The sequence below is a fragment of the Caretta caretta genome, chromosome 1 (assembly GCF_965140235.1).
Source record: "Caretta caretta isolate rCarCar2 chromosome 1, rCarCar1.hap1, whole genome shotgun sequence".
Lineage (NCBI taxonomy): Eukaryota > Metazoa > Chordata > Testudines > Cheloniidae > Caretta > Caretta caretta.
Genome location: NC_134206.1, coordinates 115625443 through 115642807, shown reverse-complemented (window position 1 = coordinate 115642807; position 17365 = coordinate 115625443). Strand labels below are relative to the sequence as shown.

The 17365-nt window shown below is 39.4% G+C and overlaps 1 protein-coding gene across 4 annotated transcripts in view; it reads left to right on the top strand.

Annotated features, from left to right (window-relative positions):
- The first annotated feature begins 1831 nt into the window (after positions 1 to 1831).
- The window catches only part of NCK2 (NCK adaptor protein 2), a 164108-nt gene continuing 148574 nt past the window's right edge, over positions 1832 to 17365 (top strand). Inside the window, exons 1-2 of one of the 4 annotated variants that reach the window (XM_048856922.2) lie at positions 2445 to 2729; positions 5345 to 5445. The gene's annotated coding sequence lies outside the window, so the exon portion shown is untranslated. Of the gene's footprint in view, positions 1968 to 2442; positions 2730 to 5344; positions 5446 to 17365 lie in introns of those variants that run through there. The other 3 variants (XM_048856933.2, XM_075130230.1, XM_048856913.2) reach the window with 3 other exon arrangements.

Genomic DNA, 17365 nt, shown 5'->3' with positions numbered 1-17365 from the left:
ACCTTGCTATAACTTCAGTCTCAGAATTCTTTAATTTTGATTCAAATAATTTTTAGCAGTAAAATTGAGGGGACACCAAATGTGTGTGCAATGTAAATAAGTTTTGGACAAAAATGAGTGATGCTCATTGAAAATGAGGCGATATGAGGAGAGAATGAGGGGAGAACACAACAGCACCAGTCCCTCTTACCTACCCCACAAGTCCCCTACCTAGCCGCATTAGTGGCCTCAACCCACAGCACCCAGACATTATCAAACCCCACCCACCTTCCAGTAGAGCCAGCCTCCCCTACAAGTCTCCAACCAGCAGCTCCTACCCCGTTATCACCTACCCCCACAAAATAGCCCCTTGTTATTTCCGCATAGGGCAGGTCATTGATGATTTGCTGGTATTTTGAGAATTGCAGACCCCAAAAGGTTAAAGACCACTGTATTAGACCATGCTGCCTCTCATCTGTAACAATGAGTTCAGTTCTGCCCCCTCTGGTGTTAGTAGCAAAACACCCATTGACTTCTATTGAAGGAGGATTCGCCCAGTTACTAACATTAAAAAATGCTGAACTGAGCACGGGCAGTAGACATTTTTATATGTTGCAGCATGCATTTAAGATTTGGCCTAAATTTTCAATTATTTTAAACATTTATAAAATATAAGACCAACAGACCTTTTTTTCCATTTAAAAGTGTCTATAACATTGTTTGTTTAAAAACATTCTCCAAACAAACATATCTGAAACCCCACCATTGATTTACTAAGAACATTAAAGTGAAAATGACTTTAAAGCAAAATGAAACTGATATGGTAGTGTTAATGATGTGGGCAGAGATTTGTTTTATTACTATATATATATAATTGTTAGTGTCAAACAATTAGGAGCTAAATCCTGCCAATGCCTTTACTACTGACTTCAATGGGGCTGAGTTAGAGCATGTCACTGAACCTACAGTCAGTGCATGCATTGACAAAGTGGTTGCTTGACTCATTTAAGGTGTATCTCATGTGAGCATTTCTACCTGGCATACTTTACTGGGGTAGAGATGCAGACATAACAGGACTGGTGTGTTGCATACTTTTGCAGTAGTATGTCTTTGGTGGAAAATGTCTGTGATTTCATAAATTTTCCTGTCTTGCACACAGTTTTTTGTTTTGGAGCGGAGAAGAGCCGAGGAGAACCTAGGAAAATTAAATACAAAAATCTGTTAACAAAATATAAAAGTTGAATGTTTACAATGGGAAAAAAGCCAGGGAATGCAAAATTCAGGATTCTCATGGGAAGCAGCAACGCTAATTTTCTCATAGTACACATGCTTTCAAGTATTATTACTTTACTGTACCATCCCAACATAATCCAAAAAACTAGATGTGTAATATGGCTACATTAAAGTTATGAGGATTTAACTTAGACATTTCCTATTTTTGTGCTCTTAAAGTCACAACTGTGCGATTGCAGTAACCATATTTTGCATTTAATTTTTTGCACACAGACAGCACAGCACTGCCATTACCTTTTTACTAGGGAGCTCTCTGAGCTGGTGTATTCCCTCCGCTCCAGTCCTGCCTCCAGGAGGCAGAGCTTCTGCAAGCGACCTCACAGACTTGGCCAATCCGCTCGATTAGACGCTGTGATGCTATTCCTGAAAGTTCCCTTCCCTAGGGTGGCACTTCGGGGAATAACATTGAATGCTTTCTATTTTTAGTGGGCAGGCCAAGCGCTTTGTCCCCAGCCCTGCCAGCTAACCCCAATTCAGCTCCTCGGGAAGGAGAGGGAAACATTTGCAGCTCAGCAGGAGAAATGACTGAAATCCTCTCGAGTGAAGCCCTGACAAAGGAGGTGTTAGGCGGAGTGTCCCTTGCGAAGGACGCCCTCGGCACACATCGCGCTGCAAACTCTGTGGCGCGGCTAGAGTCAAAAAGAGGGTGGGTGGGGGAACGGCTTTGTGCGGCTCCATCTTTTCTCTCTCTCCAGGTCAGTTTTGCTCAGTTTACAGTCAGAGCGACCTGCTTTGGCTCCCCTCCGCCCGGCATACGCAGCCTGGGCTCGGCCCACGCGCCCCGGGCCGCGCAGCCCCGGCCACCAGCTCCTCCTGAGCCCGCCCCGGCTCACAGCGCCCAGGTGTGCGCCGGCGGGCCCGGGCCCAGCCGTGGGCCCGATCCTGGCCGTCCTGCAGCCTGAGCGACTCCGCCCTTAGGAGGGGGCCTGGACACCCCACTCCCCCCAAAAGAACTTCAAGTGTTGGGGGGCGGAGGGAGGGAAGGAGCAGCCCCCCCTGCAGCTGCCCGAGCCAGCCCAGCCCAGCTCGAGCAAGGGGGAGCCCAGGGGCCCGCCCCTCCCGGCCGATCCCGGCCGCGGCAGGAAGGGAAGGGAAGGGAAGGGGAGGGGTGTGTAGCGGGGGGAGGGGCTGCTGCTGCTGCTGCCGCTGCCGCCGCCGGGCTGAGGAGAGGCAGCAGCGCCGGGGCCTTGGGCACGTCCGGCCGGCCCGGGGGAGGGGGTGAGGAAGAGGAAGGGGGGACTCGGCCCCTCACGAGGACGCAGCCGCCGGGGAGGGGGCAGAGCGCGCGCGGGGGAGCCAACCGCCGCCGCCGCCGAGACAAAGAGCGGAGCCCGCCTGGGAGACCCCCCCCTCCCCTCTCTCCGCTGCCGCCGCTGCCATTACTGCTCCGCTCCCGCCCCTCGGCCGGAGAGCGCCGGGCCCCCGCCCCGCCGCGAGCCAGCGCTGCCCGGCCCGAGGTGAGAGCGGGGACGGCAGCCGCCGCCGCAAACTTGTGGCGGCCGCTGCCGGGGAGTTGGGTGGCCCCGGGGGGCGCTGCCGGGCCTAGGGCCGCTGCCCCGCCGGGCCTGGAGCCCCGCGTCGGGGGCAGCCCCAGGGGGCGGGGTGGGTGGGACTCGGGCTTGGCGGGGCCGGGGCCGCAGGAAGCGGCCGGCGGGAGGGGGAGGTCGCTGCCACGTTCGGTCGCTGTGTCTGCGGGGAGGCCGGTCCGGGCGATGGAGCCGCACAAGCGCCTTGTCCTCGCGGAGTTTTTTTTTTTTTTTTTTTTTTGTTGCGTGTCTGACAGCTGCTGCTGCTGCTGCTTTGTAGCAGGGTCCGTGCTGGGGAAGGGGCAGGGCAGAGCCGCGTGGCGGCGTCTCGAGCCGGGGTCTGGGACTCCGCCGGGCTCGCCACTCACCCTGCTCTGCAGGCTGACACCGGAGGCGAGCTACTTCGAACATGGCTTAACTTAAGTACAGCTCAGGTCTCGCTGTGTAGCTCAGAGCCCGACTAGCAAAGGGGCAGAAAACAATGCTCAGCTAGGACTCAAATGATAACCCCGTCAATAAAATAACCAGCCTTAATATGTCCAGTTCCTTATGTGACAATAAATCCTGAATAAATATTGTGTGAGTAAAATAAAGGCAAATTGGCAAAGGCAAAACTGATTATTTGCATTTCTGTTTTTAATGATTTCATCCCCTGCAACTTACTTATTTAGCTTAAGTTAGGTAACATCTAGTACTTATTTCATCTTAAATGGTAAAGTTTACATTCTAATGGAAAGTTGGTATTGTATAAAGTTTTCAGAAGAGTTTAATGTGGTATTTGAAACATTGACAAGCATTAGTATTCAAAAATTAACACCTGTGATTCGTTTACTAGGAATGGAACTCAGTTTTTATATATGGTAATACATGTTTATAAAACATGTTTAGAAAATATTAGACCCTTTGTACCTATTTAATAAGTCAAACCCAGCACCTGACACGATTAAAACAAACTAACAAAGCCGAAACAACCTTCAGATGCTATATGTTTGTATTTGGTGAGTTTTAACTTTGCATATATATCTAAAACTGTATTTTCACTTTTGTAGAAACCGTGTTACATTTAATGCCATTAAAGTCAGTACACTGTGGCAAGTTGATACTTGTCATTTATGTTTGTGTCATGGTAGCCAGACTAATAATCAGTAATATTGAGCAGTCTACAGGTGCTGGGGACGGGGGACCAAAATAATACCTAAATTAAAGATATGACTTTTAAGTTAATAAAAAAACAACCCCAAAACAAACCTACAGAGAGACTCTGTGTGGGCAGAATAGGTTAGTAATTCAGGTTAGAATTGCAACTTTGATTAATCTTCTTGGCCCATATAATGTAGTTTGTAAGGTATTTTATGTCTCCTGTTAGACGACCATTGCACTGTAAATAGCTGTGTGTATTGAAATCAAGTTGTGAACTAAATATTGAATTTCACTTAAAATTGTTTTTTTTTCCTGTGTTGGTTTAAAAATTTGAGTGCCATCTACATTTTTTATTTAATTTTGCCCTTTGTGTATCTGGATTCCATTTCTTTTTCTACCTTCTTATTTGGTAGTTGTCTCTGAAGGCCATGCTATTGCTGTAGCAGCTTAATGAACAATAGGAAATCAGGCTTCTTTTCAGTGATGGCACAATAGTGTTGTCCTAATGCCAAATATATATATATATACAGGTTAGCTCTGCCATTTTTGGCTTCTGTTCTCCAGAACTTGGTGGGCCAGTAGCTTAGAAAGGAGGAGAAGTCTAGGTTTTTAAGTACTTACCAGAAGAGAGCTTCTTAGAAAGGGTCCCTTTTTAGCTTAACAATATTTCCTCTAGAAGTGTCATTACTCTGCTGTCTGTTGCAACTGTTCTTAAGCAATTTTAGCCTGTCATCACTGCTTAGGAACTATGATGCCAATACATCTTATATTTGGATTGTAGACATAACTGTAACTACGAAATAAGATTTAGGTAGCTTAGTGATTTTAGTGCTTCTAAAAGATATTGTCTTTACAACTCTGAAAACTGAAATCTTCTGTCTGACCCAAGCAGTCAAGTTTTTTCTGTTTATATTTCAAGTTTTGCTATCCCACCAGTATGTCCCAACGGAGAGCATTTCAGTCTTCATAACTATTCCTTGTTTTCTTTTCTGAGACTTCCAACAAGGAGGCCAGTTGTGCAGTAGGGGTGGAGATTGGAGGCACTCTTGCCTACTAACATCATGACTAAAATTTGCAAATAACTTTTTATAGGCCAGTGAACAGCGTTAAGATGGTAAACATTTTGACACTGCCTGTGTCAACTGTATTTGGATTATTACCCAGAGGTGAAAGGCATATTCCAGCTTCTTGAGCCTTATAATAATCTTCCAAATCTTCTTCCCCTTGCTGTCCTGCAAAAGAAACACAAAGGTAGTAATTAGTCATCTATCCTCTACATGGTTCCTTATATTGATCTCTGGGTAGTAGGTGTCTGATAAATTTGAAACTCCAGCATCTCACTGGCTGCTGTAACAGAGGGAACTTACTATCTCTTCTTCTTTCCCCCTCTTCATTTCCCTTGAAAGCTTCCTGATAGCTCTGTGTAGTTGGGTGAGGAAAGGTCTGCACCAGTCTACACCTCTCCCAGCATCTCCTGGCTGCTGAAAGGGGAGAGAGCAGGACAAAGGTCTGCTATTCTTTTCTTACCTACAATTTATTCTTATTGTGTTCTCTTCCACTGTTGGTAACTGTTGTGTATTCCTTTGCTGATGCCCATGGCTTTCCTCAGCAGCAACCTAAAATTTGAGATTCCAGTAGCTTCATTTTTGGCTACAGTTCTGATAAGCAGTAATGAAACTGACCAGAGTCGTCTATTTCTTAACACTGCTGCTTCTTGGTGGAGTTACTCAGGGTGCTGCTGCTTGGCAAGTTATGAGCTGCCAGCAGCATCAGAACTGCCTACAGACTCATGGAGACAATACTTTATTAGTTTACATTTGGCTCAGGGTTGAAAGGCTGTCTTTAACATAACAACGTGGTCTAGAAATTTTTGTTTCTGAAATAAAAGTTCAAATTCTACAAAAACTTATAGTTTAGGCCCACTTATCAGGGAAAACTTTCCATTTAACCTGATAAATGGATTTTTTCAAGGCATGGCTGTAATCATTACATTTTCTATGTTAGGAATTTTATTTGTGGAACTAGTCAAAAGTTTTGAAGTAATTTCCCAGTGATTTGCTATAAATTTAGTTTCTCTAGTGTTTTTAGTTCAAAATGAATTTAGTAGTGGTGCATGATGCTGGATAAGCCTCATTGGATGATGCTCCATCAAAATAGCTCATCCTGGTTTTGGAGGGATAGCCTCTGGGGATGGGCGAAGTTGCTGTGGAGGAGACCTGCTTTTTCACTTCCTGTAAAGGAAAATATCTAAAGAAAGTGCATTTTCTTTTTATCATATTTAAGGTATACATAAATACCACAATGTCTTCAGTTGCCATAGGGTGAGATCTTGTAAACACTCACAAGTTAAGTAGGGTGGTACCGCTATCAATATTTGGATGGAATATCTCCTTGGAAAACTCAGCCGATCTTGGTCATTTAGTAGGTAACATAATTTCCTCTAAGTGCTCAACTAGACGGAGAGTGACTATAGCACACCAGCTTGCTGTTCAGTAATGTGTCCTGTGTGGACATTAGTGCAGCACAGTGAAAGTCCTAGAGTTCAGCTTGGCTTGAAACTATAGTTAGCCAAGTCTAACACTTCAGGATTTTTGCTTGGCTAACTATGCTTTCAAGCCAAGTTGCACTCCAGAACTTTCAGTGCACTGTAGCAGTGTCCACACAGGATGTTACTGTGTGGGAAGTTGATGCGCCATACATTCACAACCTGGCTTGCTGTGCAGTAACTTGATGTGTCAGCAAAACCAACTTCCCGTGCTGGTATGGCACAGTTATGAGGTACCATCTTCTGGAAGAGATATTAAACAAGGTCCTGATGACTTGTGGTCATTAAACAACCCATAGCACTTTTTGCAAGACTGAGTGTTGACCCAAATGTTCCAAGCCAATTTCCATTTTAGATAATTGCATTTTATCAAGCGAAATCTCCCTGCAGTTGCTATTAGATACATTAGCAAGTTTATCATATATTATTCTGTAGCGGTGGTTTGTATGGTTAAACTGATGTTATAGTTCACTTTAATAGTGGGTGAAGCAGTTCTTTATGGTGTTTAGTTTTTTAAAGTTATTTGAAATTTTTCATGCTGAAGGGGCTACATAAATGTATGATTTGTTATTTGTAATTAATACAAATGAGAATAATTCATTTATAGTGCATGAAAACATGAAATGGAATTGAAAGTTGAATTTCAAGAACAGATCTGTGTAAAGTATATATCTTCTACATAGTAGATGAATTTGTTTCCATTTTGTTAACAAAAGAATGGATCCTAAATTTTGAACCCATGAGAAAAAACACTTCTTGTATAGCGAGTTGGTTTAACAGAGGTATTTTTAAGATTTAGTAGGCTTTATTAAGTGTATAAGTTCAAGTGTGCAGAAAAGAATCTTGGTTAGCAATTCTCAGCATTATTAATTTAAAACTGTTCTAAATATGCATAGAAACAAGCAGAGTGTACCAGCCCCTTTCAGTAAAGTGTTGAATTTGAAAAATACTGAATGTTATGAAAAACTCTTGGTTAGTTACCTAAGTGTCCACTGTATTTGCTGGGCTATAACAGAATGTTTTGTGAATGTCAGAAATAAGCTTTATATGGCAATGCGATTTTCTTTCCTGCCTGGTAGATGAGGTCAGCGTCAAAACTGACATAGGTTTCCATGTGGTGATATGCAACTTGTATGTATTTATACTGTGAAGTAGGTAAAACTCAAGATGACCATGCAATGGTCTAGAAAGGACAACTTTCAAAGTCTTCTAAGGAATGTAGATATAAATATACATTACATTAATGTAGTGCCTGAGTTGGAAAATTTAAATACATAGAAATCAGAAAAGTGGTTTCTTCAGCAACTTTAACCTCAGCCATGTTGCACCTGTGAAGTATTTTAGGTAACTGTGTATGTAGTGTAACGTAGATATTGAGGTATACAGTGTGTGGAGTGTGATCAAGATCCATTGCTATAGGAAACATAATATAGGTTTGCTTTTCAAATCGGGGAGGGCTCTGTGAAGTGAATGCTTTTATTTTTAAATAAATGTCTTTACTCCTGATTGAAAGGCAGGTTGGGAGCCAGGATATGGTCCATAATCAATCAGTAGTGCTGTTAGTCTCCTAGCAAAGAGCTGGGATACTGTGATGGGCAGCACATCTTCGCCTTTTTGCCACCTTGTCTAAGGATTCTACTTGGATTATTTTTTAATGTGTTGGATGCTGTACAAGACTTGGTCCCTATCCCAAATATCTTAGTTTGAACTGATCAACAATAAAAGAAAATGCACTGGCAGACCTAAAGGGAAGTTCTGTTTTACAAATTTATTTTATTGTCTTTTTTTAAGAAGGGAGAATGATAATATTTTTCCTGATGTGGGTTAATATTTTGCGGGTCTGGAAGGTCGAGATTATTTGTGGCTGATTTTTATTTTAATAGAAAAAGGGATACAGAAGGATTTGGAAGCTTTTTGAAGGGACAGAGATTGAGGACTGCGTTCAGTAAAGCATGTGTACTAAATTCCATCCTTTTTTATAGTACGTGGGTAGGTGCTTTTCATTTTCTCAGCTGCTAGCAGCTTCTGCTCTACGCAGGAGTTGGCTGCTTTCCTTAGTAATGGCAGCAGTCTCTTCTTACAGTAGCTGTGGGTCAGGCTGACACAAATATGAGCATTCAGTCCAATTTGGAGCCATCAATGGGAAGATGGATGGGGCGGACTGGTAAAGGGAAGTGTACTGCTGCTTATGCTGCGGCAGGAAGCTAGATTCTGCTAGCACTGGGGGTTATTAGCTGCTTAGTGCTGAAAGTTACCAAAGCTGATCTTCATAGAAAAGGACTGAGTTTGTTTTTGGAATGATTGCATTTATCAGCTATAGTGTCCTGTATTTATTTTTAAAAGAGGTCATTAAATGTTGAAGAGCAGCTGGCTGTTCATTATTGGCTTAGATAATTTTGAGAAGAAAACATTTTTTTAAAATTATATATTAAATTAAATGTATTGTTATAAAGATGGTATTTCTTTTCTGTTCAGATGTTTTAAAGCCTTTCATTTCATATGATTCCCAAAGTATTTTAAAAACTATACAACAATTACTTAGTCATCTGACGTTTTAGCCACCTCTGTGGCAAAATATATCCGTTCAACAGCTCTCAGCTACACTACACTAGGAGTGTAGGGCAGAAGATGAAAACCGCTAAATCCAGTTAACATTACGGGAGTAATTTAGGAAGGCAGAGTTTAACTTACCATATTAATAATAATTTACTTTGAACTTCTTTCTAAGACTATCAGAGTATCTTAGAGACATTAATGAATTAAGACTGCCACTTCGCTGAATCAATAGCACCACTTCTTAGAGGAAAACTGAGTACAGAGCAGAATGTCCTTCTTAGCTTTAGTTCTGGTCACATGACAACCCAATGTAGCATAGATGTAGGGTCTTCCCCTTCCTTTCTTCTAATTGCAGCATGTTTTTATTTGGTGTTTTCTATTTCTCATCTTCAGTATACGTCTTGGATGGCATCCGTGTCAAAGTAAATGAATGCAGTTCGAAAGAAATTCAGTGCTTAGTTGAAAAGCTGGTGCCATTTTGTATAATGACCAGGGAAGGATTTTTCAACCTTTCAGTGCAAAAAGCAGTGCATGTGTCTGTAGGGAACATTTTGGGGCTGCACTTTGTTAATCTGTCATAATGACAAACCACATGTTCATTTTCCTGGACGTATGCTGTACTTCTAAACATACTAAAAGGGTTATTAAATTTCACAACTATTGCATGATGAAGTGGCAAGGATTTTGGATTCTATGGAGTGGAAATACAGACAGCTACAAGTTAATGTTGCCCCACAACTTAAAATAATTCTACAATAAATTTTGCTATCTCTTCAGTGGAGCAGAAATACAAGATCCCATTGTAATTTAAAGTTCGCATTTGTCCAACAACTAACTTATAAAATTGGATTGGCTGGAAAAAATGCTAAATTCAGTAAAATTGGCATTGAGCATTTACTTTTGCCAATTAAAACCACATTTTGTTTCATTTTAAGACTCCCTTTTAATCAGTTTATAAGCTATTGCAAATGTGTACAATATTACTTAACTCCCTTTTAGAAAAAGTATGAAGCAGCAAAAATTTGAGCATATTGTGTCAGAAGAAAGCATTTATTTATTTTATTTAAAATTTTTGAAGCGTTGGCAAAAACTAGTCAACGTATCAACACCACTCTTCAGTTTTGCAATTGAGGGAGGAGCAAGAAGCTGACACGTGGAGGTCATAAGAAGAAACCCATCAGTGATACAAAAGTCCCTATTTTTTGTTGTTTAGCTTTGACTAACATTTATCAGTAAACTTGCAGCTTCATTTTGGCAGCTCTTTTGGCTTAGACCAAAACTCGGAAGTTTTGTAAACCTAGAAAAGAATCTATACATAATAACAGTGTAACTTGAGGACATAGTACTTCAGTGTGTAGTATTGCATGGCAACTCAGTTTAAATAAGATGAAACTGACAGTAGTATACAGGTTTAATGGTACAGTTGTGTATTCTCTTATCAGTGAAAAGTGTTGTCTATGCCAGTGGTTCTCAAACTAGGGCCACCGCTTGTTTAGGGAAAGACCCTGGTGGGCCGGGCCGGTTTGTTTACCTTCCGCGTCCGCAGGTTTGACCGATCGCGGCTCCCACTGGCTACGGTTCGCCGCCGCAGGAAGAGCGGCCAGCACATCCCTTGGCCCACGCTGCTTCCCACAGCCCCCATTGGCCTGGAGCGGCGAACCGCAGCCAGTGGGAGCCGCGATCGGCCGAACCTGCGGACGCGGCAGGTAAACAAACCGGCCTGGCCTGCCAGGGGCTTTCCCTGAACAAGCGGCAGCCCTAGTTTGAGAACCACTGGTCTATGCGCCTTCTGTAGCATTAAAGAATTAGAAATTGGTGGCAGCTAGTTGTTACCCTCTTTCCATTTGTTCTATTTTATGATACCGTATCCTTTGTTAGTCAGCCTTACACAGATTCCTTCATAATCCTGATTAAGACTTACTTTGTCAAATTTACAAATTTGTCAAATAAAATATGTTGAAGTTGATTATTTTTTCTTGTCTCTCTTTAACAGGCTTATGTTTTTTAATTAAAAATGACAAAATGGATACAATATTATGACTACTAAAGGGAAACGGTGAGAGTTTCAAGCATAAAGGTTGAATACAAAAATATTTAAGCAAGCGCTTATTGTTAAATATTTTCTTTAAAAGGAATGTAAATAATTAAGAATCTAAATTTACCAAGTGCTCCCTTTTCTCCTGTTTTTAATTTTTAGATGACTTGTCACTGCTTTGTTCTGTCGGGTTTTGTAGTCACTCTGACTCTATTAACAGTGCTGCGATTGTACAAAATATTTCTATTGTGGACTTACTTTTACATTAAATTTTGAATTCTATTTAACATCTGTAAAGAGGAAAATTAACACTATCATCTCAAATAATAAACATTATAATAAGGGATCTACCCTCCACTTGACACTGAATGATTAACATTTTCTTACATCAAAACACTTCGTTTTATAATATTGAGGATTCTGAATGACCTAATTTGAGAATATTAGGAGTTTAATCAGATATCTGTGTAAGGGTTATGGAATTTGTATTTGTTTTAAAATTGGGTTGTAATCAAGCTTGTGTTTAGCACAAGTATCAGAAGATGACCCATCTTAATAAGCACTCGGGCTATTAAAGGATGCATGTAGAATCTTAATGATCTGCAATTATATAGGTTTCAGAGTAGCAGCCGTGTTAGTCTGTATTCGCAAAAAGAAAAGGAGTACTTGTGGCACCTTAGAGACTAACCAATTTATTTGAGCATAAGCTTTTGTGAGCTACAGCATCCGATGAAGTGAGCTGTAGCTCACGAAAGCTTATGCTCAAATAAATTGGTTAGTCTCTAAGGTGCCATAAGTACTCCTTTTCTTTTTGAGATTATATAGTCTTACTTTAAAAGAACACTAGCTTGTCCATTAAGCCGTAATGAGTAAAGTTGTTTGCATGGCTGATGTGCATTTTTTACCTTTACTGTCTTGTAATATCATTGTTCACAGCCATTTTATAACCTTTTACTCTTTTTCTGTTTTAAAGTCATTTTGCTCCATTTTTAAACTTTTTTCTTTCCCCTCACAGAATTGGGGCCTCTGAAAGATAGTCTTACTGTGATTTAAAAGCAGTGTCAAAAACATTCTTAATTTTTCTTTATCATTTGCATCCTACCTATCACATTGTGACACTGATCCTGCGAAAACTTAGGTACCTTATGCCTGGTGAGTAGTTCTATTGAAGTCAATGGGCCTACTTGTAGTGTGAAAGGTTAAGAACATTTGTAAGTCTTTGCAGGATCAGGGCCTAAGTTGCATCGTAGATCATATGTTCTCCAGTCACGCAGTCTTTAATTTGTCAAAGTGCATATGCTAAATTGTATGATGAACTTTTGGTAGCCATGCAGTTTAAATAGTCAACTTATATTTACAGCCAGATTCTGTACTCCTGCATAGTACCTTGCGATTGATTTAATGGGACTGCTTGTGGAGTGAGAATAGCCTTATTCATTAAAAAGAAAAGGAGTACTTGTGGCACCTTAGAGACTAACCAATTTATTTGAGCATGAGCTTTCGTGAGCTACAGCTCACTTCATCAGATGTATACCGTGGAAACTGCAGCAGAGTTTATATACACACAGAGAATATGAAACAATACCTCCTCCCACCCCACTGTCCTGCTGGTAATAGCTGGGTGGGAGGAGGTATTGTTTCATATTCTCTGTGTGTATATAAAGTCTGCTGCAGTTTCCACGGTATACATCTGATGAAGTGAGCTGTAGCTCACGAAAGCTCATGCTCAAATAAATTGATTAGTCTCTAAGGTGCCACAAGTACTCCTTTTCTTTTTGCGAATACAGACTAACACGGCTGTTCCTCTGAAACTTATTCATTAAGTACTTTCAGAATCCATTAAAGAACATGAATGGATCAAAGGGGACTTAATCCGATGAAGTCAATAGAGAAAGGGAAGGATTGATAATTTGGGGAAAAATAGGAAAAACAACATATTTTCTGTACTATATGGATGATTTTTTAAAAAAAAAGGAAAACTAGGCAAAGGCAAAAAATAGGCAATAGATTAAAAAGCAGAAAAATTAATTTGAAAATAAGTATTGGGTTTTAAAAATTGAAAAATAGAAATAGGGCATGGGTTAGAATAAAATAAAAACTCATTTAAATTGACCCATCAGTGACCCACTTAAATCAATGGGATTGTTCACAATGTACATACAGTTTAAAGATGTAAGTATGTAAATCTTAGCGGGATCAGGGCTGAAGAAGTTTTATGGTCTTGAACGCTGACCTTCCAAAGGATACGCAAATCTTTTTATTGTCTAAATGGAATATATTTAAAAAAAATCACAATAGATATTTTAAGTAGGGTACAAAGACTTCTTTCCTATCTCCAACAATTGTCAGATTCCTTTAATTTGCCTTTCAGAATGGGTCTGGTCATGATTTATTTTTGTTCTTTGATTTCCTTTTTTTAACTACTGAAATAGGGTTCTGATACTTGGAAATTTTGATTCTCTTGAAATTTGCTTTGGTTTAAGGAAAAAAACAAGTCTGTTGTAGCACTGTGTAAAGCTGATGATGAAAAATGGTTGTAGCTTATAGTGTCATGGCTGGGAAGGGTTAATTAAAATTGATATAGTCTAATTTTTATATGTATCATATAATTTTACCTTTAATGTAATAGAGATCACTTTTGCTGAATTGCATTCAATCATTAATATGCTTAACAGATAACATTAGAAGCAGCCTAGAATTCAATAGGCTATATTGTTGTTGCCAAGTAAGAACAAAATCTGGTATGCCTTCACTTGAAATTATCTAGGTCTAGAAAGGTATGACTACAGCCGAGCCTCAGTTTAGTATAGTTTTCCCATATTAGGAAGTAGCTTATGGAAAAACATCTAGGTATGGGGGTTCTCTTTCTTTGTTGCAGAATCATATTTTTGCAGTTTTAGTACCTTTTATGCATTCTGTTTATGCACATTCGACCTGGATGCGGGAGGAGTACATTATTTGAGCCAGTTTCCATTTATTCTACTAGTATATCTGAACTGTTCCATTGGTCATAGATAATGATTTTAAATGTAAGGCGCTCAGGTTTGTGTTACAATTGTTTGAATTATATTACAGAGAGGATCGCAAAAGTTTTAATGGCAGTGTTAAGCCAGTTTCCTGGACTCTTTTATTTTTACTTTCAGGTAAGATTGCTTTTCAGCCTAAAATCTAGGGGTGTCATGACCACCTTCTCTTTCTGTATTACTAGATGGGAAAAGACTCTCCAAAACTTTTTGGTTTTATAAAATGGGGTTAATGGTATGGAAGAAGCGGAGAGCCACTCGGAAGAAAGATACTGTTTTATTCCTCCCTTTCCTCCTCGGGAACCATGTCCTGTTTGCTTCTGAATCTTCAACCCCACTCCCCCGAACTGAAATTGAGCAATCATTGAATATACATATGTTTCAATACATTCATCATATGAACTAAAGGTACACTGACAACTATGCATTTTTAAAAACTGATTCATTCAAAAAACACTTTTTCTGGTAGAGCACTTTTTTACAGAGTTTGTTCTGAAATTAGAGCTTGAAACTTTTTTTTTAAATAGGGTTTTTCTGTTTCCCTGATATTTACAAAGAGCCTTTATGTAATTAAGTTCAGACCTTCTCATGCCCAGCTCTTCTCTTTGTGCATACACCTGTCTGCTGCATTTTTAGTTTCATCAGTGCATTGTTCCTTTATTGAAGGGCTTTGGGGGGAGAGTATCCATATGAGCTGTTTCAGAGCAATGCATGAGAGTGATAGTGTCATTTTAGTGCATGACATGGGAAGTGTACTTGCCCATCAACAAAATAGTGAAACTGATTTTATAGAGTGCTATCAAATACCAAAGTAAACAAACTGGAAAAATAATTTTTTCTCCCTCCAATCTTTCAGTTTCCGCAGTGTTAAGTATTAATATGCTATTGGTACAAATTTTTCAGGTTGCGGTATGATTTTTCAAGCTGTCAGTGTTTCTTGTAATGTGGCTGTGGCTGTGCCTTACAAATTGTGGTTTGAAACTTATCTGCAAGAAGATGGGGGAGCTCTCAATATGCTGTCACAGGAGGAGAGATTTAGTTTATAGACTTAACCGTAAAATCTGTCGCTCCCCTACATAGCAGCTTAAGTAAGATATTTTGGAGGAAAGAAAGTGCAGGTTTACGTATCCATTTTCAAATGTTGCTTTTTTGGGAGGCTATTAACTCTAAAATTATAAGACTTGGGTAATTCATACTACTTCCACCACACTGTACTTGTAGATTGCTTACAGTTTGGGAGAAACAATTGGCAAATCACATGGTCTATATACACACACTATTTTCCACAGTGGGTTGAGAGTTTTTTAAATTATTACAGAACTGATATTAGAATAAACCATTTTGGGATATTGCTTCAGGTTACATAGTGAAACTAGATTTGATATCTTACTCAAATTGAAGGATATTTCATAACTTTTCCAGATGCCAAAACTATTCTTTATATAGCTATATACACACAAAGATTGAGGTAATTTTTGTATGATTCTGAGGATTCTTATAAACTTTATATTAGAGGGTTTTTTTGTAGTAAATGTAAAAGAAACAATAGCATACAGAAATTTTGTGTAAAGGTAAATATTTGTCAAAAGGCTGACTTTTTCCCCTTCCCCCCCAGAGGTGGAAACAAATGAAAGCTTGACATGAGGGATGGTGTGTGGTGGGTGTGGTGTCAACTAAAAAACTGCACTCAACAGAAACTGATTATTTTAATGATCTATCTAAGGTACTATTGCCATATTATCTAAACAGATGGTACTAGGTGTAGATTTAGTGTGCTGTGGCAGTGCTTCCATTAAGGCTAAACTTAGCTTTGTTTATATAGTTTTATGTGTGACTAATTTGTATAGATGTAAGCATTTTAAAATTAAGAAAGTTAACTTCTGAGTACTATAAAAATAACTATATAAGTCATTAGTGGTGCTGTTTCTGTACTATATGATATTTCTGTAACTTACAATTTAAACATCTTTTCAAAAGCTATTTGATTAAAAATAGTCTTAAAACTATTCCACAACCTTCAAGAATATTTTGTTTTATAATGTTAAAGATTTTTTAATCAAATTTTTACAAGTTGATCATCACACTGTTTTACACATTGTTCTTCAGCTAAAGTGTGGTTATAGTCCTAAATCTATATAAAAACATTGTTGCGTAAGAAGGCATATGTATTTCCTATGTATCTGAATTACTAGCTTACTATAAAAAGATAGCATCCCATTACATCTGTTAGATGTGTTTTTGCTTCTTACATCAACACAATTGTCAACTAATATCTGATTGCAAAATCTTTCTTGCTTTTGAATATATAAGATACCAAGAACACAGCTTGATATCTCAGATGCCAAGTGGATTTTACAGTTCTGGCAGTTGGAGTGAGTTTGACAAGTAAGCTGTTGCGAGTGGATAAATATAGAATCCCACAGTGCCACTTCTAGGAATTTTCTGCCCTACAGATATTACTGTTCTGTAGTGTGTGTGTCTGTGACAGAGCATGGATGCCCTAAACTAACAGGATTTTTTAATTGATGACATAGATTGGGAGCAATATGGTTATATAATACTGTTCTGTAACAGGTTTATAGTCCAGTCCACCTTTACATTGTTTGTCCAATCCACCCTTACATTGTTTAAAAAAAAAAAAAAAAGCAGCGAAAACTGACACCGGGATCCCTAGCAGACACCTGTCTTAAGGCACATTTTCTCTCATGTAGATGTACCCTTAGAGTTGTTTTGGCAAATAACATTTTATTTTAACAGCACTGAAAAATTGTGCTCTAAACCTAAACTTTCAGCCATTGCAAACCCAGTTAAATAAATTAAGAATTCTTTTTGGAGGTGGATCTGCTGTAAATAATCACTTAAATGATTAGTGGGGTGGAGAAGGAGATTCTACCGCCAACTCCATAACTACTGGTAATACAGATCCCTTTTTCTTCTCTCTCTGTACCTCTGTTATTGTTTCCTCACTATCCTTCTACATGGAATTCTTGTAGTAGAGAATGGGTCAGTTTCCTTAACAGTTTAATCTTTGAAATGTGGCTCAGGTTATATCTTATTGATAACTACAGCATGTCTACATAAATAAAAACACTTCATAAATACTGACTTGTGCCAATATTATAAATATTCTGTAACTGATTCTAGAAGAATTTGGTTTTATTTATGGTGGAATTTTAGTAGGCATGTCACTTATTTATTCAGAGAAAATTGAAAAACCACTGCTTGTCCTTAGATTCTGGTCATTGGTCAGTGTTTTCCCATCACCATT